The sequence below is a fragment of the Eleutherodactylus coqui genome, chromosome 6 (genome assembly GCF_035609145.1).
Source record: "Eleutherodactylus coqui strain aEleCoq1 chromosome 6, aEleCoq1.hap1, whole genome shotgun sequence".
Classification (NCBI taxonomy): Eukaryota; Metazoa; Chordata; class Amphibia; order Anura; family Eleutherodactylidae; genus Eleutherodactylus; species Eleutherodactylus coqui.
The window spans coordinates 57,034,076-57,061,987 of NC_089842.1; the positions used below are offsets into that span (position 1 = coordinate 57,034,076).

General features: G+C 42.4%; 1 protein-coding gene across 4 annotated transcripts in view; it reads left to right on the plus strand.

Moving 5' to 3' along the window:
• Positions 1-27,912, plus strand: part of RERE (arginine-glutamic acid dipeptide repeats) — a 338,755-nt gene that overhangs the window by 37,330 nt on the left and 273,513 nt on the right. Inside the window, exon 2 of one of the 4 annotated variants that reach the window (XM_066606873.1) lies at positions 16,911-16,979. The exons of the other annotated variants lie outside the window; for them this stretch is intronic. The gene's annotated coding sequence lies outside the window, so the exon portion shown is untranslated. The remainder of the gene's footprint in view (positions 1-16,910; positions 16,980-27,912) is intronic. 4 annotated transcript variants of the gene reach the window in all.

Below are 27,912 nucleotides of genomic sequence, written 5' to 3' on the forward strand. Positions count from 1 at the left end.
CCCCTTTGTCGGTCAATTAAGAGACTTCTCCTCCGCTCCCTTGCCAACTCTCCAGTGTTTCTACCATTTGTGCTGATGAGACAATCTACAGTAGACAAGAAGACACAGGTCTGGAGTCTTACAGCTTACAATTCTGTGGGGTCACGGCTGTGATAATGAACCAGTCAAGTGAATTTGATTAATTTCGCTTGAACCGCTGTATGAAGCAGCGCAGCGCTGTGCACTCTGCTCTCACAAGTGTATTTTCCTTGGCACTTGTATGACTTTCACGAGACGAAGACCTCTAAGAATGGAAAAATTCCGATGACTTATTTCATGTTTTACTATAATTAAGCGTTAAGAGCCAACAAAGAAGACATTTCTAATGCTCGTATTTATCACATCAAGCATAGCCGGTGCAGGCGGCCCGCTGATGAGATGCAAGATGCCCGCTCGTCTTTATAGCCCTCCCGAGAGTACTACATTACTACAACAACACCAAAAAAAAAAATGTGCAGGTATCCAGAATTGAGCTTTTCTGTAAACTGCCATTACATAATTCATCGGCGCCCTCCTTCTCCTTTTACGTGTTTTGTTTTCCGGAGGTAAAAGGTTATTGATGGCGATGCTTTGTTAGTACTTTTTTAACTTAAGTATTCATAAAGCTGCATAACTGTCTTTCGTTACGCTCGCTGTTACATCAGTTTGATCTCCGGTGATGGCTCATTATTCCTCGGCACGGCCCATACTGCCGACTTCTCAATAATATCTGCCTCTAATGGCATCATTGGGATGTAATATGTTTAACCACCTTGTTGCCAACAGGAACATCTGTGTGATTGAGGTACGGTGGTGAAGCTGCTACCGTTTCCTCCCACCTTCTTCCTCTTATCTTTTATTAACCATAGAAGATACTTGTTTACAAACGCCCTACTAATGTATTAATGTGATGTTCCGCTTTGCTTTATCTGTGTGGGATAAGGTGGATATTAACCTTGTGAGAAGGCAGCGGTCTATCAATATCCCCCGAATAACATCTGCCTAGTTCTGAATTTTAAAGCAACCCTCTGGTTTTAGGACGTAATTCTGCCCCAAGACTGAAGGGGATATATTACCTGTAAATAATCAGCCAAGATGACCGCCTCAATCTTTAGATTGCCTAATTACACACGGGGAGAAATTTACTAAATCTGGCATTTGTGACGCTGGGCGTAGTAGTGTTTTCACTGGTGTACGGCGCATGGAGGCACAGGCCTCTTCAATGTATGCAGCACATCCGGAACCTCCGTGCGACTTCTAAGAAATGCACACTAAGTCCGACCTAGGGTACAGTTCTGGTATAATGTACACTAGTTTCTGGCATCAATTATACATTAATCTGCCTAGGTGGCCACACCCTCTCCTGAAAGCTCCACCCAGTCTTCAAAAAAAAGGGGTGGGGCTGGCGCAAAAAGGAAAGCTTTTTTTTTTGTAAATTTGCCCCATTGTGTATTGGTAGTGTTAGAACTACCGATACAGGATACCTGCTGCTCACTTGGTCATTTCTGGCCAAACGCAAAGCAGTGTTTAGTCTGGTTAGAAAAAGGGGGTTGCTATCATGGCCGCCCAAAAAACAGCACCTGGCACCAGTGCAAAAGAGGCATGGCCGATAAGATGTACAGGTAATGCAATCCCCTACCGCCTCAGGTTTCAGGACAAAATTCTGCTCTTGGACCAAAGGGTTACTTTAATGAAACAGCGCCTCTGGTGGTTATATCTTGGAACAACATACTGTAGACTGTGGCTAGGGCTGCACTGTATAACTGTGAGATATGACAACCTAATGGAAGTCAATGTGGTCTTGACGTGGGTCGCACATTACCTCAATTCGGTGATGGCAAGAAATTCAAACACTCCAGACGACTTGTGATCGTTGAGTTACGACAACTTAGAGCTGCGACGCCACCACATTGACTTCACGCTGATCTCTGGCTACACAACCTGTGTCATGGCCGAAGTCCCTGTATAGCTCTAGTCTTGTGAATCTCCACTTGAAACATCAGTTTGGTTTTAAGTCTGAAATTTTGTTCTGATTACTTTCATAGTATAGTTTTTCAGCTGCCAGAGCTCGGTTCTCCTAATATGGAGCTCTAAATCCCCTGCTTAGCAATATCTAAAAGATGACTGACTGCCACTAGGGGGAGCTATTTAAAACCCTTTTTTCACTTGCAGCAGGTATGTCCAGTAAGTATTCATAGACATGCTGTGGATTTGGATTTCTATGGAAATAATGAAACCCTGAATGCAATAAGAGCATCAGAAAAATCGCAGAATGGGAACATACAAACCGATGCGAAAAGTCACAGAAGTTGGCCATATACTTACTGGTAAACTGATGCAAGAGGGCAACCCGCTGGGTTTAAATATGGAGTCATAGGTTGTAAGCTTGCATGGAGCACTACATGTACCATGTGATCTGACACCCTGTATCTGCTCATCCATGCAGAGGTTATAACACTAGGCAGCCACCCCTCTCGGTATAAGGAGGGCTTGTGGGTGGCTCTCTCATCAGTCTCCTGCACTTGTGTAAGCTGCTCCTCCGTTTAGCACTCTGGCAGTCTGCATGGTTCATATGTCTGCCCTCTTGCATCAGTTGATCAGTAAGTATATGGCTGCCTTCTGTGACTCAATAAGTGCCCCGGGTTCACCTACAAAGGTGGGCATTCACTTTATGCAGCCAAGTAGGCAAATCGCAGCAGTGAAGCCTTTCCATAGAAAACCAAAATCATTCTTCACTCAACAGCCTGTTTCAATTAGAAGAACAAACAGAAAGCTGTCGGAGCCATTACACAATGACTTTATTCATATTCATCATAGCTTCTGTAATAAAAGCCATGAAGCTGGTGTGAACAGAGCTGTAGGGCATGTTCACATGGTATGAGCGGCAGAGTTCAGCCATGGGCTTGCATTTATAGCTGCCGCGGATCCCCTGATGCAGAACATACTTCAAAAAGTGGCATGTTGCTGCTTTTATCAATGCCTTTCTGCAGGTTCAGTTCTAGGAAGCTCACCTACAAAAAGGCATTGATAAAATCCAATCCTTCTACCCTTCTCAGTCTGAAGTGACTGTGATCACAAGTCATTCTCTGTTTTTTTTGCAGGCAGGCTGAGTATAAGTTTGTGAATGGAAATTAATTTGTTGAGCTCTCTGGTCATGGGGTTGTTGGGGACTAAAAAAAAGTTAGGAACAGGAAATGGTGTAAAACAGACATAAGGCATAATTACCTCCGTTATTACCATCTCCCCCATAACCTGTCGAGCAAAGGAGCTCCTCCTCCCAGAAACTCCTCAGTTCACATACAGATTACTGCAGGTAACCCGTCAGCCGATCACAGGCTGTTCATGGCAGAATCAGCACCGCAGCTCGCGATTGGCTGAGTGGTCACATGCACAATGAATGGCAGTGACTACTAGGACTTTTTGTGTGATTGGAGCAGAGGGCAACTGGAGGAGGGGCAAAGTGTCTTATTTCTGTTTTATTCATTTACCGGCCCATATAATTTTTTTTTTTTTTTCTCGTCCCAAAAAAACTCTTTACAACTCTGTTCAAATCATGGGGACTATGTGGGAGATATGCTATTCTATTCCTTTTCCAGATCGTAAAAAAAAAAACCCTTGAAGGTTTACCGATGCACATGGACCCAACAGAGGGGCACTATTTTGGCCTCGTGTCAGGTGAATGAATACACCGTGAAAGGCTCATAGGTTCTACATGTGGTGTGAGCAGAGACTATAGCAGGTTGGCTTCTGATTGATAGCCGGGCATATCAAGCTGCACCATCACTCATGGGTAGCGTCTTCATCTCACCCTCATCAGCTCTTAGTGCCCTTTGTAATGGAGTAACCATCTTCAAAAGTAAGAGCACTGCAGGCTGTAATTAAATCCAAGGGAATTAGAAAGGGGAGCAAATGTTTCTGCACGTTGCTTTCTTTTTATGGAGAAGAATGTTTCCAGCTAGCTCACCATCTGGACGGTATACGCAATGTCGTTCTTGTTTGTTATATTGTTACAAGGGGATAAATATTCTGGGTTTCCTGCTGCTTACAGGAGACACTTCTCTTTTTTGCCATTTTATTTCCTTATTGTCCTTTCCTTTTATAATACAATAAAATGTTCGCATTTAATAGTGGTTGATGCAAACTTAAGTCAGAACCTCGACCAACTGTGTTCTGTTTATGCTGAAGAGGGCTTTATTTTAAGGTTAATTGCTCGATATGAGTCATATGCTCCTCTTCTGTACTTAAGTTAGATTTTTGATTGCTACCTTGAATACTTGACCACAGAGCCAGTAAACCAAGAGGAGAAGTTGATTTTCTGTGAGACCACATATAAACAATGGCGTTTCAGATTTCCTCCGTTACAAATGTGTATACTTCCTTCTATATTTAACATCTCGAATATCGTCTTGACCATATTAGGTGAGAAGAAGTGGAGGAATAAACTTTCCCATGGGCTCAAACTTTTTTTTCTTCCTATGTGAAAACATATATTTTTTTTATTTTCTTGTATTTGTCACGTTAAAGACCAAACTAAAAACAAAAAATAAAGCTATTCATTAATGTAGTCTATAAAAATAATCCAGTTGGAAAGGGACTAGTCATTGAATTATAAATGGCCTTGCTGACCTTGTGATCGTGATCTCTCGGAATATACATTTCTGAAAATTCGCAGAATAAACTTGAAGGGTTACAATTCTATCGGGTCTTGAGGGACTTCTGCCACAAGAGGAAACCAATATTTAAAATGGCATATGGTAGGTGAGGAAGTTCTGTAATGTGTTGCTTTGAAGCCCCAAGAGCCTCAGGTTACACCTGTGGTAAGCTTCATTTTATTAGCCCAAGCCATTCTAAGGGTACCTTTTTACACTGAGCAGCTATCATTGGGATAGTCGCTCAGAAAAGTCACTGGAGCGTACGGCCAACGATTGTTTAAAAGCTTTTACACAGAGCGCATATTGTTCATTAGTTCAATGAGATATCACTCGTAGGGGGTATCTGCATGCAAATGTGTTCAGAAGTTGCTTAAATACGAATGACTGTGACTTTATACCAGACGACTTTTGGCCAACCAGCGACTATTGTAAGGCTGAAACAAAACGACTAGCGAGTGAGTTATTGCTCGTCACCCTGTCGATGGCCCGTTTTGCAAGGGATAACTGTTGTTTGCACTTTCGAGAGATTATTCTTAAAGGGGTTTTCCAGGCAGTGCCTTCTTTTAGTGCCTGGACACAGCGGGGTCAGAGCGGAAACCACTGCTCCAACCCTAGTGTAGTGGCCGGTGCTTGTAATTGTAGGCACAGCTCCCATTGATTTCAAAGAAATCTCAGCCCATGATTACAGGTGTTGGCTACTACACAGGGGTCAGAGTAGCGGCTTCCGCTCCGAACCAAGTATATAATGACTCTTGACAGTGAGCTCTGCCTGGAAAACCCCTGTAACAATGTGTGTCAAGCCACCGAACTCTTCCCTTGGAGCTTTGATAACTAATTTGTTTGTACTTGTTCCTTAAGGTCTCTTACCCATTGGCAATAGGTTTTCTAGCGATGCGAGAGCGAGTTAAAAAGCATGATTATGAAACCAATGATTTTCAATGGTTTCATTCTCATTTGCGATGTGTTCACTCAAGCCTCGCTGTGGTACAAAAAAGCTGCGATATCGCCCATTGTTTTCAATGGGGCTGGGGCTCCATCGAAATCAATGGGAGAAGATCGTGCAACAGCCTTGGAATGTATCTCTTACATATCTCCCCATATTTGGAGAAATAGGGGGTGCGGCTACAGGGCTTTCCCAGGGTTTCCCGAGGGGCGGGGTTAAAGGGATTCTTATAGTGATTCTTCTCTAGCAAAGACAGGGTGGAGCTGGTGGGCGGAACCCACTAGCCCCACCCCCTCTTGGTCAGAGATTGAATCACTATGAGAATCCACTTAGCCATACCCACACTCTCGAGGAAACCCTATGAAAGCCCTTTAGTTACACCCCCTATCTCTCCAAATATGGAGGATATGTAAGAGATCCCCTGTAGCTCCAACCGCCCGACACCCCCCCTTCCTCTCCTCACTATGGGGGATTCAAAGTCTGTTGCTTGATCCTCTCCCCTTGATTTCGATGGGGCCCGGTCTCATTGAAAACAATAAGCAATATCGCTGCATGGAGAGTGGAGCCCCAGATTTAGGTCGTGTTCACACCTTTGTCTGTCTCCAGGGTTCCATTATAAATGCCAGAAAAGTGCAGCATGCAGCGCCATTTATTTTTCTAGTACAATTATGGACACCCTGTCTGAAACCTAACGTAAACAATCATCGTCAATGGGCTCTGATTGAATGTTGCTATCGGTCATAGGCAGGAATGCTCCTTTCTTTAAAAATTTTTGTTTTGTTTGCATCACCGAACAGAAAAAGGGAAACTATGACGAAACTGTAAACAGAGCCTATAGATACCAACATTTTGAGTGTTTTTCAAACTTTTTAAAAAAATTTTTATTTTGAATGAAAAACTGACAGTACAGACAGATGATCCCTTATTGCTGCATGGTCATAATTGCTGAACTGCAAACTAAGCTCATTAACAAATAAGAGATTTTGGTAATTTTAAAGTGTATTTTTATTTTATTTCTCTTCAAACCCTTCTTCCAGAATTTCTTCTTCAATTTCTTCTTGTTGGCACATTAATGTATTTCACTGTTGAAGAACACATTTGATATATTTCACTGCTAAAGAACATAATGACGTTTATATAACTCTTCAGCATCCTGTGATTTCTTGTAACAAACTCCTGGTTCATTCCAACTGCAGTATAATCAATGATATCAATCTGGGAGAGGAAGGGATTTATTTTGCATCTTCACATCGGATAAAGGAATTTATTCACGCTCCATTTTTACCTTCCAGCATCCAATAGTCTGTGCGGTTGGTGGAGATGATTGATGGGAGAAATTTCTTAGAATGACACCAATTCTACTCCGACATGCTAAAAAAAATCCGCATTCTATCTTTTTATTCAAAGGACGACTGGACAGAGATTTTGTTTTACTTCCTTCACCTTTTGTAGAAGCGTCTTGTGCTTAACGTATACTTGGCTTTTAGATGAATTTTCAGAATAAGCTGCTATTTGTGTGTTCTGAGGAATAACCATTTCTGCCCTATATATGATATGCATTTTATTGCAGTTTTCCCCTTTGCAGACTCCATCTTTAGGGCTTATTTAGACGACTGTATATCGGCTCGGTTTTCACGCCGAGCCGATATACAGTGTCCTTGTCTGCAGGGGGAGGAGGATGGAAGAGCCAGGAGCAGGAAGTGAGCTCCTGCCCCTTCCCCGCCCCTCACCACTATTTGCAATGGGAGGGGAGAGACGAGGTGGAGCTAAGCGCCGATACTTAGCTCTGTCCCCGTCTCGCCCCCTCCCATTGCAAATAGTGGCAAGGGGCGGAGAGGGGGCGGGAGCTCAGTTCCTGCTCCTGGCTCTTCCATCCCCCCCCCCTCCTGCAGACAAGGACACCGTATATCGGCTTGGCGTGAAAACCGAGCCGATATACAGTCGTTTAAATAAGCCCTCAAGGCCAGTTTCAGACAAGTGTTTTTGGTATGTCCTCCTTATTTCATTATTGTTTGATCCGTATTGGCTGTCATTTGGTTTTTATTCCTACTGGGTAAACACAGATCCGTATTTGCCCAATAGAAAATAATACCAGTGAATGCAAATACACAGGCAAAAACTGACAAAAGTAGCACATACTGTGTTTTTAAAACATTAACCGTGAAAAAAAGACCATGTGACCATATAGATTTACGTGGGCTTTTTATAACTGTTGACAAAACACAGACCAAAAATATACGCTCTTCTGAAAGCTTCCCAAGGTTATGTTCAGAAAAGCATGTTACAAGTGCAGTTTTATGCCTGTATTATGGATCCCAACCATGTGTCTACTGACTCGAACGCACTGGCATCATAGGGATCTATGATGCCATGCCTTTAACTCATGAAAGCTGCAGTTGAACCGGAATCTTTGTCTGTAATAAGGGTGCAAAAATGTGCCTTTTAATAGGCTTGTCTGGAAGTGGTCTCCGTTTTCCCTAAGTTGTCGGGTTTAGACTAGCTTCTATGCTGTCTCCCATATACTGCACAGACAGCAGAGGAGATTCTGATATTTCTCATTTACACAGAAGTAGCTGCATGGAGAAGATTATAGAGAAGTACTGAGCAGTGTAGATGTGATGGCAGTAGTTTGAGATGGTAAAACAATTTTTGGCTGCAGCATCTCTGTGTCTCTCTGCTCCTGCACCTCCATTCTCTTCATAGACTTTGAAGGACAAAATGTAATCTGATCTATCAATGAGCTGTCAGTCCATCTTGTCTATGAAAATGGATTTCTAGCTGCCTTTCAGCTTGAGCGAACATTTTTAAGGAAGACACCACCCATGGACCACCCCCCCACCTTCTGTGTACCATTGGGCTCCGCTCTCTCACCCGTTGTCCAGAACCCTTTTCACTCTGGTCTCCATCTGAATTCTCAGGCCGTAGGTTGGGTTTTCCCCCAACATCTGCCAAATGACTGTTAGCCAAGCATCCAAAACACAATGGGTGGTCAACTGGCCCTGTTGAAATTAGATGGTTTAGACAGACTTTCTGTGTAAAGCGTATGGCTACTTTTTAGTCATATGCATGTTTTTAGCCATGACTTGTCGCCGTTGGGGGAAAAAAAAGGTAATCTAAAGTAAATGATTCATGGTGAGAAGCGGTGCATTGGTTTGCCTTGAGAAGGATGACATGGGGAGTGTGTATGAAAGGACTTTCTATCCCATCTGCTTAGCACTCATAAGTACTTTTACTGTAAATGTGTTTTTTTTTCCCCCCCGCTTTTATATAATCCATTGGGCTTGTAAGAGTCTCAACATAATGAAAAGAGAAAAATGTAATAATAGTACTTTACATGTTGGCAACATTGAGTACCGCTCTATCATAATACAAAGCAACATGCAAAACAATACACGTACCACAGAGTACAGGAAGAAATACACTCGCTGCTTTCTGCAGGAGGCGGTTTTATTTATTCAAAAGATTGGTCAGAGCAGTAATTGGTGCGAGAACCTCAGAGATCTCTGCATGGAGAAGGTTTCGGCATTGACTGATAACTGAATTAGAAGTCTTTTTGTCCACAATGTACTACTAGCTTGAAGCATTCTGGACTAAAATATTAGAGTGAACCTGTTGGCTTTCCTGACATGTCTGTTTTGGTAAATACTTGTATCCAGTGACTTTTTAAAATTATATATTATTCCTCTCTTACTCCCCTTGGAAGTGTTTGACTAAATTGAGAACTGGGTTTTACCAATGTTACCATTCCTCCTGTTAGCGTAGGGTGACATTGTCCAATAAGATACCCCCCTGAGGAAGCTTGGGGCGAAACACGCATCGGGGTGCAGGTGGTAAGGTGGGCTTTATACATTATGTACTGCTGATTATATGTAAAGATTCAATACATTGTATGCTTGATGTGTCATTTTATACGATTAATTGTTTGCTGATATATAATTTTGCATACATGCATTTTTTGAGCATATATTTAATTCTATGAACTTGATATGTTGTATGCCTTCCTTCCACCTGTCTGCTGCACATTGGAGACTCATCTCTGTTGTATTGTAACATCTTTTTAATTGTAACAAATAAAATATAGAAAAGTTTTTTTTTTTTGTTTTTTTTTCTGGAAGCTTTGCATGCTGACCTAATATTTTTGGATTGATTGTGCGGCAGAGTGTGGGCTGCTGGTTGTGAGATGCAACCGTGATTTATTATATTACATTGTCCAATAAGTGTTGACAGAGTCTTGGTTCACATCAGCATTTTCTTTTCCATTTAGAAAAGATCTGTTTATTTGTTGTGTTTTTTTTAATAAAATGGATGGCAAAATATAATTTAAACATAAACTAAAGGAAACCATAGTTTTTAACAAAGCAGTTTTGTTTGTTTACATTAGTTTTTAACGGATCCATTTTTGTATATTTTTGTCTTTCTAACCTTCCACTCATGTCCGTTTAAAAGGGGATCCTTTAAACAGATCCTTTTAAATGGAAACCTTTCTGTTCTGTTTCGTCACCCATTGACTGTAATTTTTTAAAAAAAGTGTCTTTTCCACGGAAACGAGAGCACAGCGGTCTGCACTGGTGTCTCCATTTAAAACATGGAAATCAAAAGTACGGAGGCAAACAGAGTTGAACTGAAGCGCTTCAGTCCTTATTTAAATCATTGGGAACTTAAAGGGAATCGGTCATCTACTTTTAGCCATATAAGCTAAGCTTAAAGGACTGAAAGAAGGTGACCCGTGGAGTCTGGGAAGGTAAGTTTTATACTTACCTCCCCTGTTGTACACCTGATGTGAGCACTGGAAGCCGCCGTTTTTAGTACGGGTGGACTACTTAACAGTGCTGATGCTGGGGGAACAATGGGGAAGGCAAGTATAAGTCTTAAACCTCTGGACTCCACGTGTCACCTACTTTTAAAGGGGTTGTCAAGTTCTAAACTGTTGACAGCCTATTTGCAATGTATAATAGATCGGTGGGGATCACCCACTCGGGGTTCCTGCGAATCAGCATTTCACCAGGCTGGTACGCTTGTGCACTGTGCGAATTTCTGCAGAAGCGAGACAGCTCTATTCCCACTGTAGTGGTCAGGCTTGGTATTACTGGCAAAGTTCATATTGAAGTGTATGGAAGAGAGCTACAATACCAAGCTTGACCACTGTTTAGGAAACAGAGCTGTCTGCTTCCTGCACAAATTAGCTCAGTGCATGAGTGCACCAGCCTGGCGAGCAGCTGATTGGTGGGGTTACAAAGGGCAGGCCTCTGCTGATTTACTGCGAATGGTCTGTACTGAGGATAGCCCATCAACAGTTTACAACTGGACAACCCCTTTAAAAAGAACTGATGTTTTCTGGCTGAGGAGCAGCCGAACTGAAAACTAAAAAGGTAGATGTGAACTAGCCCCAACTGAGAATTGTCTCCTGCTTTCTGAACAATTCTATCCACAGAGAGAATAATGTGACTAATGGCACACAGTTAGAAAATTGCTTTTGCAACAAGTTCTAAATATTTCAGCCCAAGACCCTTTAACTCGAGGTTCACTTGAGTTTCTTAAAACTGATGACAGTGTAGTTATCGGGGGGGGATTAAGGTTTGTGTGTGCAGTTGACTTGTTTTCTTGCAGCTCATATTCCATAGTAAGGCTCGGGACAGCTAGAATAGAGGTCAGGGGGCCAAATTGCTGGGAAATTGATAGGCACAGCTGATGAAGTGTAACATATTCAGACAAGAAGCCCGCACAAATTCTCACCATGTAAAGGTCTGCGAGGCTCCAGTTTTACGTCCATAGTTAATGCAGGTAAAAGACAGAAAATATATGGCGATGAAGGGGAGAAATTCCAGCAACCGGAACTCATTAAACTCCAACATAAATTATACCTGTTTTTATTGCCGTTTTATTTCAGAGATTACATTAAGACAATCTCCTCCTGAACAAGCTGTATTTTGCCGAAATGTTATTTAAGCGGTAAGAGGGGCTTTGATCATCTTACTCTTTAGAGCGCATGCAATAATGAACCCGCCATTTTTCTGAATCCTGCCGCAAATGATGTAATAATTTAATAATGCTGTACCGCGTAAGAGGTCTTCTAACGGTGGGTTGACTCACTTATGTGTGATGTCACTTTACCAGGGTGGCTAATAATTTGCTGACCTGAAGACACTAGGTAATGTAAATGTACATGACTGTAGCAAGCCCGTACGTTAGTCTGGCCGGGATGATCGAATGCTTTTTTTTAAGGTCACTTAGCTGAGAATTTAATGATTTTAAGACATGATAGTAGATATATTTTTGCACAGTTTCTCTATATAAGCCGTCACATTCAAGTTCTTGAGTAGCACATTTTGCTAATAATGAAGGTTGTTTGCTCTACTACAATGTAAAATTGTTTCAGGCCCACTTTAGAGTAATGTCCCACTCAGTGTTGGTTCTTTGCCACCACTTCAGTCAAATGCTTCCGAGTTACTGTGGCTTACTAATGATTTAAGGGGTATAATCCTTGTGCGTTGTTAATGGCAGAACGGTTCGCCCAAAACAGACTAGTAATTATTAAGAAATTACATAGTACCAGTGTTTCTGGTGGCGCAGCTCTGCTACATGCACGTCACACACACACACAGCTCTCATACGTTGCTTTCGCATATGAGCTGCACACAATTTACAAACTTCAGTAGCTTGCTGAGGAGACATGTTCGCTCGTAGCTTTCGCATATCTGCTGCACAAGATTTACAAAATTCTGCTGGTGGCTGAGATGAAATCGTGGCTTGTCGCTGTGTCATGTAAGCTGCATTAGCTTCACTGAAGCGTTAAACCCTCTATGGTGACATGTTTGCACACAGTGACGGTTTGTTTCAACACTGGACAGCAGTTGACTATTAGATGAAGGCTGGACTGGTGTTGTCGGCATTAGCACTTGAGGTGACATGATATCATGTTCAGGAGATGTGAAGATAGTGGTGAAGGACTATGCTTCAATGTTGTTGATCAATAGCTATGTATGTGGACATTTGTGGGGTGTCATTTATTGGAGTCTCCACATAAATGTCAAGCTGTCCCATAACATGCAACCTGCCAGACTAAATACCGGTATATCCATAGCAACTGAGGCCGCAGGGGTTTGTGGGGGTTGTAGTCTGCCCATAATCCCTCATTTAGCTCAGACCACATGACTGATCACATGACTGTGACATCGTCGCAGGTCCTGTCGGCAAACAAGCTACATATCTGTACATTTGTGATGTATCATTTATTGGAGTCTCCACACAGGTGTCCAGCTGTCTCACAACATACAAACTGCCAAACTGAATACTGCTGTATTCATAGCAACTGAGGCCGCAGGGGTTTGTGGGGAATGTAGTCACCACATAATCCCTCATTCAGTGCACAAGGAGGAACCCTTCTGGGATCAGGGGGCAGAGCTAATAGCTGGTAACTGACATTGACAGGTGCTGTCAGGCTCCTCATTCAACTCACACAGACGGACAAGTGGTTGTTAGTAGTTGGACTTGCCACTTAAATCACTAGTGGGCCACAGTGATCTCTGCCACCGCAGCACAAACGCACTGTGGCACCCTATCCTAATAATCAGACTAGTTGGCAGTTTAATTGTTTACAGGGGAATGCCCAAAATTCTCTATTTCCTTAATATGTCTTTTGTCGGGGTTTTTCTGTTTATAAACACCCAAATCCACAGCTTTAGGACTTATTCAGCGTGCAGACACTGTCCATGTACTGTCCAGTGTATATTGCATGCCATATGCTGGTCTGTGATAATAGGACATGCTACACCCCCCATCCCCCATTACATCCTTTTACATGGAGCAATTAGCTGAGAGCAGACGACTCATTTAAACAATCAACGTCTGATCATTAGAATAGGGGCCCTTTTCCTTCCACGTAAATGGGCCAGCAGACAAGCATACTCTTTGACCGGATGAGATTTGGGTTGACAGAGGGGTGGGGGGACATGGATTCCAGTTCTTGTGATCGCTGGGGGATAAGTGTTTGGACATTCACTGATCAGACTCGTATCTCCTATCCCATGTTAAATGGGGTACAGAGATGGGCTGGCAGCATGGGGGTCACAGGGGCGGGTTTCATAATGGTGGCTCACCTCAGGCTCTGGGAATCTGCACAGACTTGGTTGGGCCAGACCGATTCAAATGGGTGTTGTACCTACCAAGTAAGTTATCACCAGTGGCCTGGTAACTGGGTTGATGGGTTGCAACCATAGACTGACCGGTGACTCCAAAATGTGGGTGCCACTTAAACTTTTCTTGTAATTGCTATTTGGACCCTCATGCAAGTGGGCAATATCACAGGATAGAAGATAAATGGTTGATGCTGGTCCTCCATGAGTTCTCTCAGCATAGCGGTATTGGTGGAGCCCAGTGAGTTATCAGTTAGAACAGTCTTTGCTGCACTCGTCCATCTCTTAGCGCTAGGCGCAGTCTGAGATCCACCGCTGGGCAGGAGTTTCCCTTCACTTCTCAACAAGGATGTCTCCTCTGGGTCTGTGTAGCCTGGCCCTATTTATGTACCCCTCGGCTCGCAATAATTGCTGGATTTGATCCTGTGTTGCGTCACTACAACTGCGGTTTTAAAGGGACAGTATACAGTAAAATAACAGGCACAGGATTCATTGTGTTTTGCGGCTTAAACAGAAAAAAAAAATGTAATACCAGACCAGAGCTCCCCGATACACACGAATGAGGGATAAATTCTGATTTTTGGGATAACCCCTTAAAGCCCCTAAGCTCCCTCTAGTGGCAGGCAGCATGTTGTCTTTTAAATCTTTATCAATACCGGGAATTTGGAGCTTCGCATCAAGCAAAAAATAAACCCTTTTAGGATACATTCACGCGTAGTGAAAAGGAAAGTCTGTATGAAAATCTCATCACTTTTGCAGATTTTTGTTTGTCTTTTGGTGCAGATCTACAGCTGATTTCACACTTTTTAATAGGAGTGAAGTCTGCGTATCCTTGCCAAAATCTGCAACATTTGTGCTGATTTTTGACGAGTCCTCTGTTGCATAGATTTTCGGCTGCACCATTTCCGCTACGTGTGAACGTACCCATGAAGTTAGCAGTTAAGAAGTCACTTGGCTCAGAATGTTTGACCTAGAAGACCTGGCGTTTAAGAGGGCATTTTGCTTTAAGGAAAGAACACAATGCCAATGTTTGCCTGGCGCGTGGGTTGTGGGTGGTGATCCTCTAATTACTCGAGCATGTGATATGTATGCGCTACTTTCCTCCTCACAAGTCTGGATCTTGTATGCCTGCTACAGTAGCTTTCATTACCTCCAAGTTCTTGGCTGCCGTGGGACAGAGCTGCCTTTCTCAAGGCTCTTGAATGTCCATGAAATTATTATGGCTGCACAATCTAGTTATTTTGCGGTTCAGTGAACCCTAAAAGTTACAGACCTCCAGCTGTGGCAACCGTACCTGGTTTGGGGTCTGTGTGAGGTTTTTTTTTGGTCATGCTTTTTCTTTCGCAGGTCTTGGCATCTGCGCATATAATTTTCTCCAGCCCTGCTTCTCGTATTTGTGTGTTGTAGAGAATTAAACAAATTACGGTACAGGCACCTATCCAATTGAAATTAATTTTCCGATTTAACGTCTTTGGGGAATGAACTGTTTATGCATGAAAAACGCTTCCTGTGAAACCTTTGTAAATCTTTCTGTGCCATCATTTTTCTCTGCTGTCAGGACTTTCTAACTCCCCATCCTCCTCCTCCTCCTCCTCCTCCTCCTCCTGCTTCTTCAGCAATGCTATGTCAACTGCATTGATCTGCAAAGTAGACCCAATCCGAAATCCTGCAGTTTTTTTTATTTTCCTAAGCTATTAAAGTGCAACATTGTATGTAAATTCAAACTAATGCAAATTTTTATATATATATATATATATATATATATATATATATATATATATATATATATATATATAGCTAAGGAAAAGGGTTCTTGATGATATCTGCCCAATCTTAACCCCGAATAGACTTAAAAAAAAGTTGGCAACACAGGAGGAGGATGATCCCCATTACCTAGTCCTTAATGTCCTCTAAGTAATAAAAAATAAAAAACCATGTCTTTTGTATCAGGCGTCTTTCATGTCAGCTTCCAGCTGACTGCAGTTGCCTGATTTGACTTTCTAATGTAACTGTAATGAATCTTCTGGGAAAGCAAGAGATAGAAAGCGCACACTCTACAGCTCCATTGTAACTGCTTCCGTAAGACGTTGATGCCACTGATTAAAAAGGGAAGGAGTGGGGGGGGGGGGGGGAGGAATAGTACAAAACTGTCATGTGTTGATGGCAAATAATCTCTGGGGAATTTTGCAACTATTAGACACCAAAATGTACAGGAAGGTTCAGCTGAAAATATATTTGTAATATGTCTTCCTAAAACTGCTCATAAAAGGCAGGAGAGTTGTGTTGATGGAAGGCGTAGCGGTCTGTACTTCATGACTGGATGTCCACTGTGTGTGTGTGTGTGTATGTAACTCCTGACCTATCAAGCGGCATGTTGCAAGAGAAAAGCAGGGCTTATAATCGCATATACACGGTATATGTTTATTTAAAAAAATATATATATATATATTATATATATATATATATATATATATATATATATATATATATATATTATATATATATATATTATATATATATATATATATATATATATATATATATATATATTCTTTTTAAATAAAATTATAATGGTCTGCCGGCAACCCCTGCAGTGACTTTTGGGGAAAAGCTTAAACTATTAGCCCTTTCCTGAAAATAATCCTTAGTTGTAGTAAAAAATAAAAATCTATGCTTGCCCCTCCGCCACTGCCGGGGCTCGGGAGCGTCTAGCTGCTTGGGTCCCATCACTATAATGAAGTTCTTTCAGCAGGTGGGGATTTAAAATCCCAGCCTGCTGAAAGGACTGCGTCTGATTGGCTGAGCACTCAGCCAATCACAGGCAGCGTTTAGCCATTCATTGAATGACAGCTGAGCACTGCCTTTGATTGATTGGTTGCAGCGCTTGGCCACACTGTGTTCCGTGACAAGGGGACATCCCCCCGGGAATATTCCCAAGTATGAAGTACCAGCAGCTGTTGCATTTCCCACCCTAGGCTTATACTCGAGTCAGTAAATTTTCCCAGTTTTTTTTTTGTGGTCAAATTAGGTGCCTTGGCTTATATTCGAGTATATACGGTATATAAATTTATTATACTTGCAAGTTTCTTCACAAACAGAATTATTTCATGCAGAGTCATTTTTTTATACCTTTTTTATAGACATTTTTAATTGTTTCATCTCTAGATCCATCTGGTATCACATATAAACCCACTGGCTTGCCGCTAACTTATGTATAGAATAAGGTCCATCAAGGTAAGGCCGTATTCATATCGGTGATTTTCCAGTCTACGTGAATGTCCATGTTTGCAGCTGATTGACAAAAAAGAACTGTGTGCAGTGTGCATATATAGTGGATATAAAAAGTCTACACACCCCTGTTAAAATGCCACGCTTTTGTCATGTAAAAAAAAAAAAAAAAATAAGACAATTTTAATCCTTTTAGACTTAATTCCATCTGTGCAATTCTATTGAAAAGCAAACTGAAACCTTTCGTAGTGCAAAAATTTAAAAAGGAAACTAAAATAAGGCCCATTTACACGGAGCGGTGATCGCTCAAATGACAGTTTGAGTGACAGCTTTGAGCAATCATTTTGCATAAAGTATTAAGTAGCTACTCAACTAAATAGCTTATTAGCGTGCAAATGAAGCCTTTAGCTGAAAGCAGTGAATAGCCCGAGGGCTCTTATCTGCTTTCAGTTCCTTTGTTCTCCAACTGGAAACCATGCTATCTGCACTACCCGCTGAGAACTGCTGATAAGGCTGAACGACAATTTTTAGTTTGGCCTGAACTTAACGATCAGCTAGCAGTGCACAAAAACTATGCAATGATCATCGCTCAAACGATCGCTTTTGAGCAGTTTTTGAGCGATCATCGCTCCGTGTAAATGGGCCTATAATGTGGTTGTATAAATGTGCACATTCTAAGGCGTCTTTCACACAGGTGACGGTGATGTCACCGCTACAAAATTTCAGCGATATTGCAGCTTTGTACACGCGATTTTGTAGCATCAGTGATGCTTTTTCTTGTAAAAAATCTTGCATTGTGTTGCTGCTATCCACAATTTTCTTGCAAGAGAGTTAATAGGAGTTTCTAATGATAAATATGTATTACATAGCACAAAGTTGATGCTATGCGATGTGTTAAACAAGGAGGCTCCATAGGAAAACATGGGCTACAAAAAATAGCGCATCACAGAAAGATAGAGCATGCCGTGATTTTTTTCTTTTCTAGCAACAAAGCGTCAGACAAAACATAGCTAGTGTGTAGGAACCCATAGGAAACCATGGGCTTCACATACATTAGTTTTGTAGTGCTATCGCATTGCTACAAAATTGCACGATTTTGTAGCCCGTCTGATGAAAACAGCATAAGGCCTCGTTCATACGGGCAACATTGCATCACCGCGAGAAAATACACAGCAATATCACTGCGGTTTCTCGCAGTGATATCGCAATTTTGTAGCACTACAAAGTTGAATGTGGTGCTACAAAGTCGTGTGGCTTTGTAGCACCACATGTGAGGATTTTCAGTGGGGGTGGGGCTTGAAATATAAACCCTACCCCGAAAATAAGCCTTGCAAAAAAAAAAGGATACATCACATTAGAAGTGCAGTCCGGGGCTCCTCTGCAGCTTCTTCCTGATCCCTGGCACTGTTCATCTCTTCTGGCTAGGGATTAAAAAATTCCCGTCTCCTGGAAGCGCTGACTGTGATTGATTGGCTGATGCTTAGCCAATCAGAACCAGCACTCGAAGGGCTGTGATTGCTTCGAGCGCTGGCTGTGATTGGCTGAGCATCAGCCAATCAGAGGCAGTGCTTCCGGGAAGCAGGGATTTTTCAATCCCCGACCAGTAGAGATGAAGAATACTAGTGCCAGGGAGAAGATGGGGCCGGGCTGACAGCGCTTCTAAGGTGATGTATACTTTTTTTTTTTTTCTTGCAGCTAGGGCTTAGGTTAGGGCTTTGACAGTAGGATTTCCTACTGTTAAAGTTGCATCGCACCGCACGAAAACTGCATTTTCGTTGCAACCAAGAGGAAGACTCCCTAGAGAATTATGGGCTTCAAACCTCTCGAGTCGCATGCATATCGCAGGACCCGCAAGGTTTTCGTGTTGGGATGTCGCACACTCCAAAACATCGCGTGTGTAAATGAATCTATTGGAAAGCATGAGCTGAAGGAACATGCAATTTCTTTTTTTGCGTTGTCGCAATGCGATGAAATTGTGTGACTTTGTCGCCTGTGTGAAAAAGACCTAAAGCTAATACTTTTCTTGATGTACTCTTTGACTTTGACAGCATTCAGTCTTTTTGGGTAGGTGTCTATCATCATGGTACATCTTTACTTGGAAATCTTTGCCCACTCTTCCTTGCAAATGCGCTTCAAATCTGTCAGATTGTAAGGGCGTCTCATGTGTAGCGCCATCTTCAGGTCAACCAAAGGATTTGCCATGGGATTTGGGTCTGGGCTCTGGCTGGGCAATTTCAAAACTTTGATCTTCCGGAGAAGCCATTCTTTTGTTGATTTGGATGTCTGCTTTAGGTTGTTGTGGTGCTGAAAGGTGAAATTCCTCTCCATCTACAGCTTCTTAGCCAAGTCCTGAATGTTTTGTGCCAAAATGGACTGATATTTGGAACCATTCATGATTTCCTCCACCTTGACTACAGCCCAGTGCCAGCAGAAACTGCCCAAAGCATAAAGCTGCCTCCACCATGTCTCACTGTGGGTATGGTGTTCTCTTGGTGATGTGCAGTGTTGGCTTTGCATCGAACATACATTTTGGAATTCTGGACAAAAAGTTCAACCTTGGTCTAATCAGACTATAACATGTTCTCCCACTTATGGTAAAACATATCTGGGTGTTTTTCTTAAAAAAGGCTTCCATCTTGCCCATACCCCACAGCCCAGACATATAAAGAATACAGCAAATGGTTGTCACTTGCACTACACAACCAGTACTTGCCAGAAACTCCTGCAGCTCCTCTAATGTTGCTGTAGGTCTCTTGGCAACCTCCCAGACCAATTTTTTTTTCTGGTCTTCTCATTAATTTTTGAGAACCGTCCAGTTCTTGGTAATGTCACTGTTGGGGCTAATTTAATCCACTTCTTGTAATGCCTTGGAAATATTTTGGTCCCAGTCTCCTGACTGATACCTTTCAACAACCAGATCGCTTTGATGTATGGAATTCTTTACGGCTTGTGCTGAAAAATACAACTAAACAAATGTCAGGAAAATCCTCTTAGAAGGGCTGAGCTTTATATGGGGTCAATCAGAATCACCATAAATAATGGCAGTGATTTGGCTAATTATGAACACAACCACACCCCCAAATATACAAGGGTGTTCACACTTATGCAACCAAATTATTTTAGTTTTTTCCTTTTTTTATTTTTCCACCCTAAAGGATCTTTGCTTATTTTTCAAGGGACTTCTACAGATAACGGGTCACCCTGAAGGTGGAAGTCTGAAATGATTCATCTTTAACCTAACAAAAACATGGCATTTAACATGGGTGTGTAGACTTATTATATCCCCTAAACATGTATTTTTTTTACATGGCTGTGTGGTTTGTTTGCAATAAAAAACATTGTGACATATCCGATTTCTGGGATGAGTCACCCATTCAGATCGATGTGTGCGCAACAAAAGTGTGTACTAACTAAGGTCGAATGCACACGGCCGTCCGGATTCCGCATGCGGGATCCCGCAGCAGAATTCTATCCTGTGTCCGGCCGGTCACCCTTTTGTATCTGTCCGCAGTCGTCTGTTGCATTGCGGATGTGCCGGCCGGCGCACCTACACAGTGCAAAAAATGCTGCGCCATCGCTAGTCGATGACGCAGAATACGCGACCCTTCCACAGTGCCATTGCAGAAGGGCCATGGATTGGACGGCTTCCATTGACCTCAAGGAATCCACGCTGCAAAAGGACATGCTGTAATTTTCCCTCCGTGAGTGGAAAATCGCAATTGATTTCCGCTTATGGATATGGAAAAGCGATTTTTCATAGCATGTTTATACGCCCGTGTGCATTGGACCTAAATCTATGAACTCCAAGTCATTTTAAATACCTTCCTCATGACTTTTGCTTTGTCCACGCTCTCGATTATGGAACCAAAGGTATTGCTCTCCCCCACCATCATTTTTGCCCCCCTAGTAGGTGAGGATTTGTATCTTTTTAATGATCTGTGGAACAATATGTTTTGTATGTTCTATTTGTCTCCAGTTGAGAGAAGGAAGCAAAAAAAAAGAAGAAAAAATTCAGTCTATATGAAAATCTTATTAACCTGCACACTCTCTATTCTGCTGATGAATAGTGGAGATTAATTTCCGAGTGAAACAGCAAGATGCAGATGTATCATGAATATAAAAGTATTGTTTCAAGAACGGTAGAAAGAGCAATGAATTATACATTGTAATATAGAGTCTGCTAGTTTTCTGTCTGACCGACATATTAAATAGGAGGCGCAGTGAGATCTCCTTGTTGCAGTAGAAGAGGTGTCAATCAAGTCGTCATCATTTCTCTAATGCCTTGGAATGCTGTGATGGTGATAGCGGTTGCTTTGTGCATTACTTTGCTATTGAATTCTGTCTTTGAGCTCATTAAAGAAGAAGCACAGAACCTGCACTACAAAGCATATAAAAGTGCAGCTTTTGAAAAGCCCGTTAGTATCATCCACAATTAGGGGAGATTAAAGGGAATGTATCATCAAAAAAAAATGATCTGTTTATAGCAAGTTTTTGTGTTACAGGGGGTTTTCCCCATTAAAGACATCTATCTCTAACCCACAGGATAGGAGATAGGTGTCTGATCGCTGGGGGTCCTATTGCTGGGGTCCCAGTCATCCTGAGATCTTGCGCACGTTGAATTCCTCAGATGAATGGAGCAACGGTTTTCATGCGTGACCATCGCTCCATTCACTTTTATAGGACGGAGGAAGATTGACGCACATTGTAATCTCGCTCTATCCCACAGCAGTGAATGGCACGGTGGTCACGCTTCAAAACCGTTGCTCCATTCACATGGAGCATTTAGGGTTCAGAGATCCTGGACCCTTAGCATTCAGGCATATTTATACCCTATCCTGCGGATATGAGATAAATGTCTTTAGTAGGAAAGCACTCTATTTTAGTTATTTGTCATTATGTATATTGGAAAAAAAAAATCCTAAAATCTTGCCATTTTCACAACTGAGGGAGCATTCACACTGTTTTTTTTGGTATTCATTAAAATGCTATATAGGAGAATCTTGGAGTTTGCTAATTGTCCTCTTATCTGCTTTTACGCTGAGCGATTATTCTTCAGATTCTAAATGTATTGTGAGAACCTAAACGATAATCGTTCAGTGTAAACCCTGCCAGCAATGGTGATTTGTTCACTTATCATATGCCATTCAGTTGGTGCAGGCTTAAAAATCCAATGTCTATCGGCCTTTGTAAAGAGGCAGTTCATCTACGAGATTGGAAGCCGGTGGTTAGAAGAGATCTCTGGCCGCTGTTTCTCAGTTGTCCAAGTGATTATAACTCCTGTGCCTTCACACAAGAGCGATATTCGCTCAGTGAATGGTCAGGCACTTAAGTTCCCTACAATCATCCTTTTATAAAAGCACCCTAAGCATCATAATAATCTATTGTGTCCTGTACTTTAGCGATCACTTTTCAGTAGTCCTCTTAGTATCACAGGCAGATTTACAATGAAAGGTAACACCTATATACAGAGACCACATGACCCGCAATTCACAATAAGTGAAAGCCACAGCTTACCTCCTCCCCCTGCATAGCTCACAGAGCACTCCCACTTTCCCATAGAAGTGATCATGGAGTCATCTTCAGCCTTACAGATTCCTATGGCCCATTTAGCTGCTGTAAAGCGTATCTAAATGCCTGCCCCGTTTATTATGTCCAGAAAATGGAATTGTGATGTGAAGAGTGTAGCGTAATCCTTAATTGAATGGTGCCAAGTGAATCCAAAGCAGAGAGGGGCCCGTCGTCACTTGGAGCTTTTTTTTGTCCTGTTCTAGGTCTAATGGGCCACAACGTCTGAGCTGCCTAATTGTGTCATTTTCATTAGTGGCCGATTTTGCAGTAGCTATGGGCTCAGCAGCTGAAGTGCGGATAGTTAGCATATAGTTAGCATAATGAAGGCCTCCCAGGGATACGAATCCCTACTTATTGGCAAGTAGCTGGCGTGTGAATATTGCTTCCGCCAGTGTTTGAAAGAAGGGGGGGGGGGGGGGGGGGATAGAAAAAAAAAGTGTGAACCAAATAAACTCTACAGGTATTCACCTGACTGCTACTGTCACTTTGTAGCGGCACAGCTCTGTCGCTCTCAGCTCTGATCAGAAGCCTAATGATCTTCTCAGCACCGCACACATCTCTAATTTAGTCTTGAAGCTTTCTATCTGGATCTCTGTAAACAAAGCTGCTACAATACTATATTATGTTTGATCATAATTCCGCCAAACAGCAGAGCTTGCACGCAAGGCTGCAGGAGCGTCCCCCTCCTCCCCCACCCCAGTGGACAACATTTGACAGTTACAGAAGGTGTCTATAAAGCCCCGTCCCCCATCTCCAGATTTTCCCAGGGGTAATTGGCTTTGACGGAGTGTGCTGGCTCCAATAATACAGCTCCCTGAGTTTGTGTGAGCTGCATAATGCTATCTAATGCCTGAAGGATTCTCTGCCCATCAATCTGTTCCCAGCTGGGAGCACATTTTTTTTTTCCCCTGCTCCTTCTGTGACAGTTTATTAAAAGAGATACTTGCTACATTTACTATGGTTTTGGTATGTATTCTGCCTCAGCTGTCACAGGTAAATAAAAATGCTCTCCGGTTGTAGGAAGCTTTGCATTAAGGAAACGAACAACATTTATAATCTAGACAGGTTGCTTTTCATGCATTATGGGGGAGATGAAGCTCCCGTGGCGAAGCTGACAAGAAGCTGCTATATGTGCCGCACAGATTTAAAAGGAAAGAGGGGGAAAAATCGCCCTGAACGCAAATTGTTCTCACTGTTTATTTATATGATGCCAACAGGCACTGCAACATTGAGTTATGTAGGTGCTCATTATCCTTAATCTTGTTCTGAAAGGACAGTCTTTAAGGAATGATAATATGTAGTGTTCGGGTTGCGTTTGCATAATAGGACAGGCTTGTATAATTGAGAACACCCAGTTTGAAGTAAGGACTGACTGTAGGTACCCGAGAGGTGATCATAGGCTGTGTTATTTATATGGAGCCCAGCTGATTATTTACTTCCTGTGCAACTGGTAAGTCAGGGTGCTTTTATAAGTATATATACCCTTTCACGCCCATCTATATACACATGCATAGTAGGGCATTTACAGTACTGTGCAAACGTTTTAGGCAGGTGTGGAAAATAATGCTGCTAAGTAAGATGCTTTCAAAAATAGACGTGTTAACAGGTTTAACCAAATGCAAAGTGAAGAGAAGAGAAATCTAAATCAAATCCGTATTTGGTGTGACCGACCTTTGCCTTCAAAACTGCAACAGTTTTCCTAGGTACACTTGCACACAGTTTTTGAACGAGCTTGGCAGGGAGGTTGTTCCAAACATCTTGGCGAACTAATCACAGACCTTCTGCGGATGTTGTCTTGCTTAAAAGTAATCCCAGACAGACTTGATGTCGAGATCAGGGCTCTGGGGGGCCATATCATCACTTCTAGAACTCCTCGATGATCTTTAGGTTGCTCTCACACAGCCCAGTTTTTATTGCGTTTAGCGCGCTTGTTTGCTGTGTCACCCAGATATCCACTTTGGGTTCTGCATATTTAATAGTTCGCAGTGAGCATGATCTATAGGGTCTTTTACATAGATGACTGGGAACATTCGTTTACCTGATCATTTGCCTGTGAAATGGTTCTTGTGATCAGATGACGAAGGAGCAAACGCTGTTTTTTTTTTTTTGGGTGATCATTTTCTTTTTTTTTTTTTTTGTGGCACTAAAAATCATATTATTGGCAGCACAATGCACTGTAAACAGGGTTGTGCTGCTGACAAAAAAGGGAACTCTATGTGCCTGAACAATCATACTAAAGATCATTTGGGCACATACATTATTGGTAGCAATTTCATGTAGGATGAGCTGAATGAGCCCTGATTAAAAAATATATATTAATTGGGGCTCATTCCTGACAGAAAATCTGCTAGTGTAAAGTAAGCTAAAAGGGGTTGTAAACTATTAGTGGCCTATCTGCAGGATAGGTCATCATTAGTAGATTAGCAGGGGTCTGCCACCCAGGATCCTCGTCGAACGGCTTTTCAATAGTGCTTTGGGCACTGAGATTATTTCTGTATGAAGCAAACAGCGCCATTCTCACTGCAGTGGCCAGGTTCGGCATTGCAGGCCAGTTTTAATTTAAGCGAATGGGAACTTTGCCTGTAATACCAAACCTGACCACTGCAGTGGGAATAGAGCTGTCTGCTTCCTGAAAAAATCTGCTTAGCTGGGTTGCTGTGCTCATGCACTAACAGGGGGAAAATAAACACTAGCCAACTAGCCAAAAGCAAGATATAATAGAACTGCCCATGCACTTTTAGCCCAATTGGATATCGCTAAATCCCTGGTTCTATATCTTACCCTATAAATTAGAACAAAGCCTGTTGCCCCACCAGCCGAGCCCCCCCCCCCCCCCCCCCATCCCTATTCTTATTGCACAATGGCCAATTTGTTAGACTGTGCAATACTTTTTGAGGGATATACCCTTCTACTTGGACAGCCACTGTCAGGTGGGTTGTGGACTCGTATTCAGAACTATCATGTACGTGCTTGCAATCCATTTTTGAGACCACTTACTATTGCCACCTTATTCTATATGGTGGGAACAGTAGTGTTTTCAGGTTGAAAGTATCTATATGTATCTTTTTGCTGCTTGCTCTGTTTTTATCTCTAGTTGTAATAAAAGTTATGTTTTTGGTTTTGCCCTTTAATTTACCTGTTCTGCCATCTGTGAATTTTCTCAACCTAGATCCGAATATTGGTACATAATGGGCTTACACATTCCTAGTCCACAGTTCTGGTTATTAGTCTTTATGGCAAAATAATGCTGTAAAGCGAGACAGGAAAGTAAACTTGTCGGTGACATCTCCCCAGAACTTGTAAACAATTAGCTTTTTATTCCTCTGAGCGTTTTTCTTCTGTAAGCTTTAGGGTTAAATGTATCACTAACAAGCCTGCTTAATTCCGGATTAGTGCAACTGCTCAAAGACAACAAACCAAACATGAACTGGTTTTCATGTAATAACCCAGGAGTGTGTCTGAATCCGGGTGACTCATCTAAAGCCTCAAATATCTTCACAAAGTTTTATTTCGGATCTTATCTGCGATATTCTCATTTGGAGGCTTGTTATTAACCTGCATACATGCACCAGTCGCCATGAAGAATTGCAGAATCTACATGCGTTGGTGAGCGTGCCATTTGGCACAACTCCTGATATAATGTGTCATTGGTTATACATACCGCACGACTGCGATAATCTTATTGAATTGTCTTTATTCAGGCATATTGCCCATTTAATGCAACCTCCATTAAACTCCACAAAGTAAACCTTTCTGTGGGGCAATCACTAATAAAGTGTGGGCTTTTTGCAACGGGCTGTATTTTTAAGGTGGTCCCTAAGGAGATCTTGAGGCTATAGTATGCAGGCAACTTCTCTATCTAGTATCAGTAACTTGTAGTCCCAGAATAAATGTCTAAACAGCATTGACCATCTTGGCATTTGTTACGTTAAAACCTAGAGCTCCACTATACTGTATATGTAATGACAATCTGGCAAGAGAAATTTCCAGGTTTTCCGATACATTTCCAATAATTGTAACCTCATTCAACCACTTTGTTATAAGGTGACATCCCCCTCCCCCCCTTCCCCCGTGTCACCTGTCAGGGAAAGCAAGGGTTAGATTTTACCTTGTCTGATCGGGTTTCCTTTGGAAGCTATGTTAGAGGTTCTTATTTCACTCTTTGTTGAGTCAACATGCGTACTTGGCTGGGCTAAGCGAGCACGTTTATTGGGGAGTTGGTGGATGGCTTGGCCAGCTTTGATAAGTATAAGGTTAGCTATAGTGTTTCCTGCTTTGTGCCCATCTTGAATAAGCATTAGAGATGAGCGAGCATACTCGATAAGGCAAACTACTTGATCGAGTAGTGCCTTATTCGAGTACCTGCCCGCTCGTCTCCAAAGATTTGGGTGCCGGCGGGGAGGAACGGGAGGGGAGATCTCTCTCTCCCTTTCTCCTCCCTGCTCACCGCCGCAACTCACCTGTCACCCGCGCCGGCAGCCGAATCTTTAGAGACGAGCGGGCAGGTACTCGAATAAGGCATTACTCGCTCGAGTAGTTTGCCTTATCGAGTATGCTCGCTCATCTCTAATAAGCATCATTAAAGGGGCTTTCCCACAAAAGAAATCTGGCTCCAATCCACAGGATAAGGAGTAAATGTCTTTTTGCTGGGGGTCCAACTGCTGGGATCTCTAGTGATCCAGAGAATGGTGCATGGCCAATGGGAATAGAGTGGTGGTTCACATGCTGGACCGCCACTCCATTCACTTATATGCGATTTGAGGCAGGTATCCTATGCGTTGATTTCCCTTCGTCCTTTAGAAGTGAATGGAGAAGTTGGTCGAGCATGCAGCTTGCCACTCCATTCACACTGCGCATTAGGGGTGCATTGTTTTCAAGATTGCTGCGGCTCCCAGCGATTAGACCCTCCACAATCAGACATTTATCTCCTACCCTGTGGATGCGGGAATAAATGTCTTTTTAAAGGACCTGTCCAGGACTTTTACTATTGAGACCTATTCTTAGGATAGGTCAATGATTGTTGGTTGGCAGCCCCCCCTCCTCTCCTCGCTCAGGATGGTTGATTGGTGGGTCAGCTGTCAGTGTGGACAGCGCTGAAAGCAGATTGCACTGTCGCCGTTCCCACTGCAGTGGCCTAGTTTGGTAGTACAGACACAGCTTGAATTTATTGGGAGATGTGCCTGTAGTACCAAACCAGGCTGCTGCAATATGCAGAGTGCTGTCTGCACTGACAGCTGCCCTAGCTGATTGGCTGGGAATCCTGAGCATAGGGTCCCTGCCAATCAAAAACCCGATGCCCTATCCCGAGGACAGGTCGTCAATAGTAAGTACTGGACAAGCCTTTTAATGGTAAAATCCCTGTATGTTACCA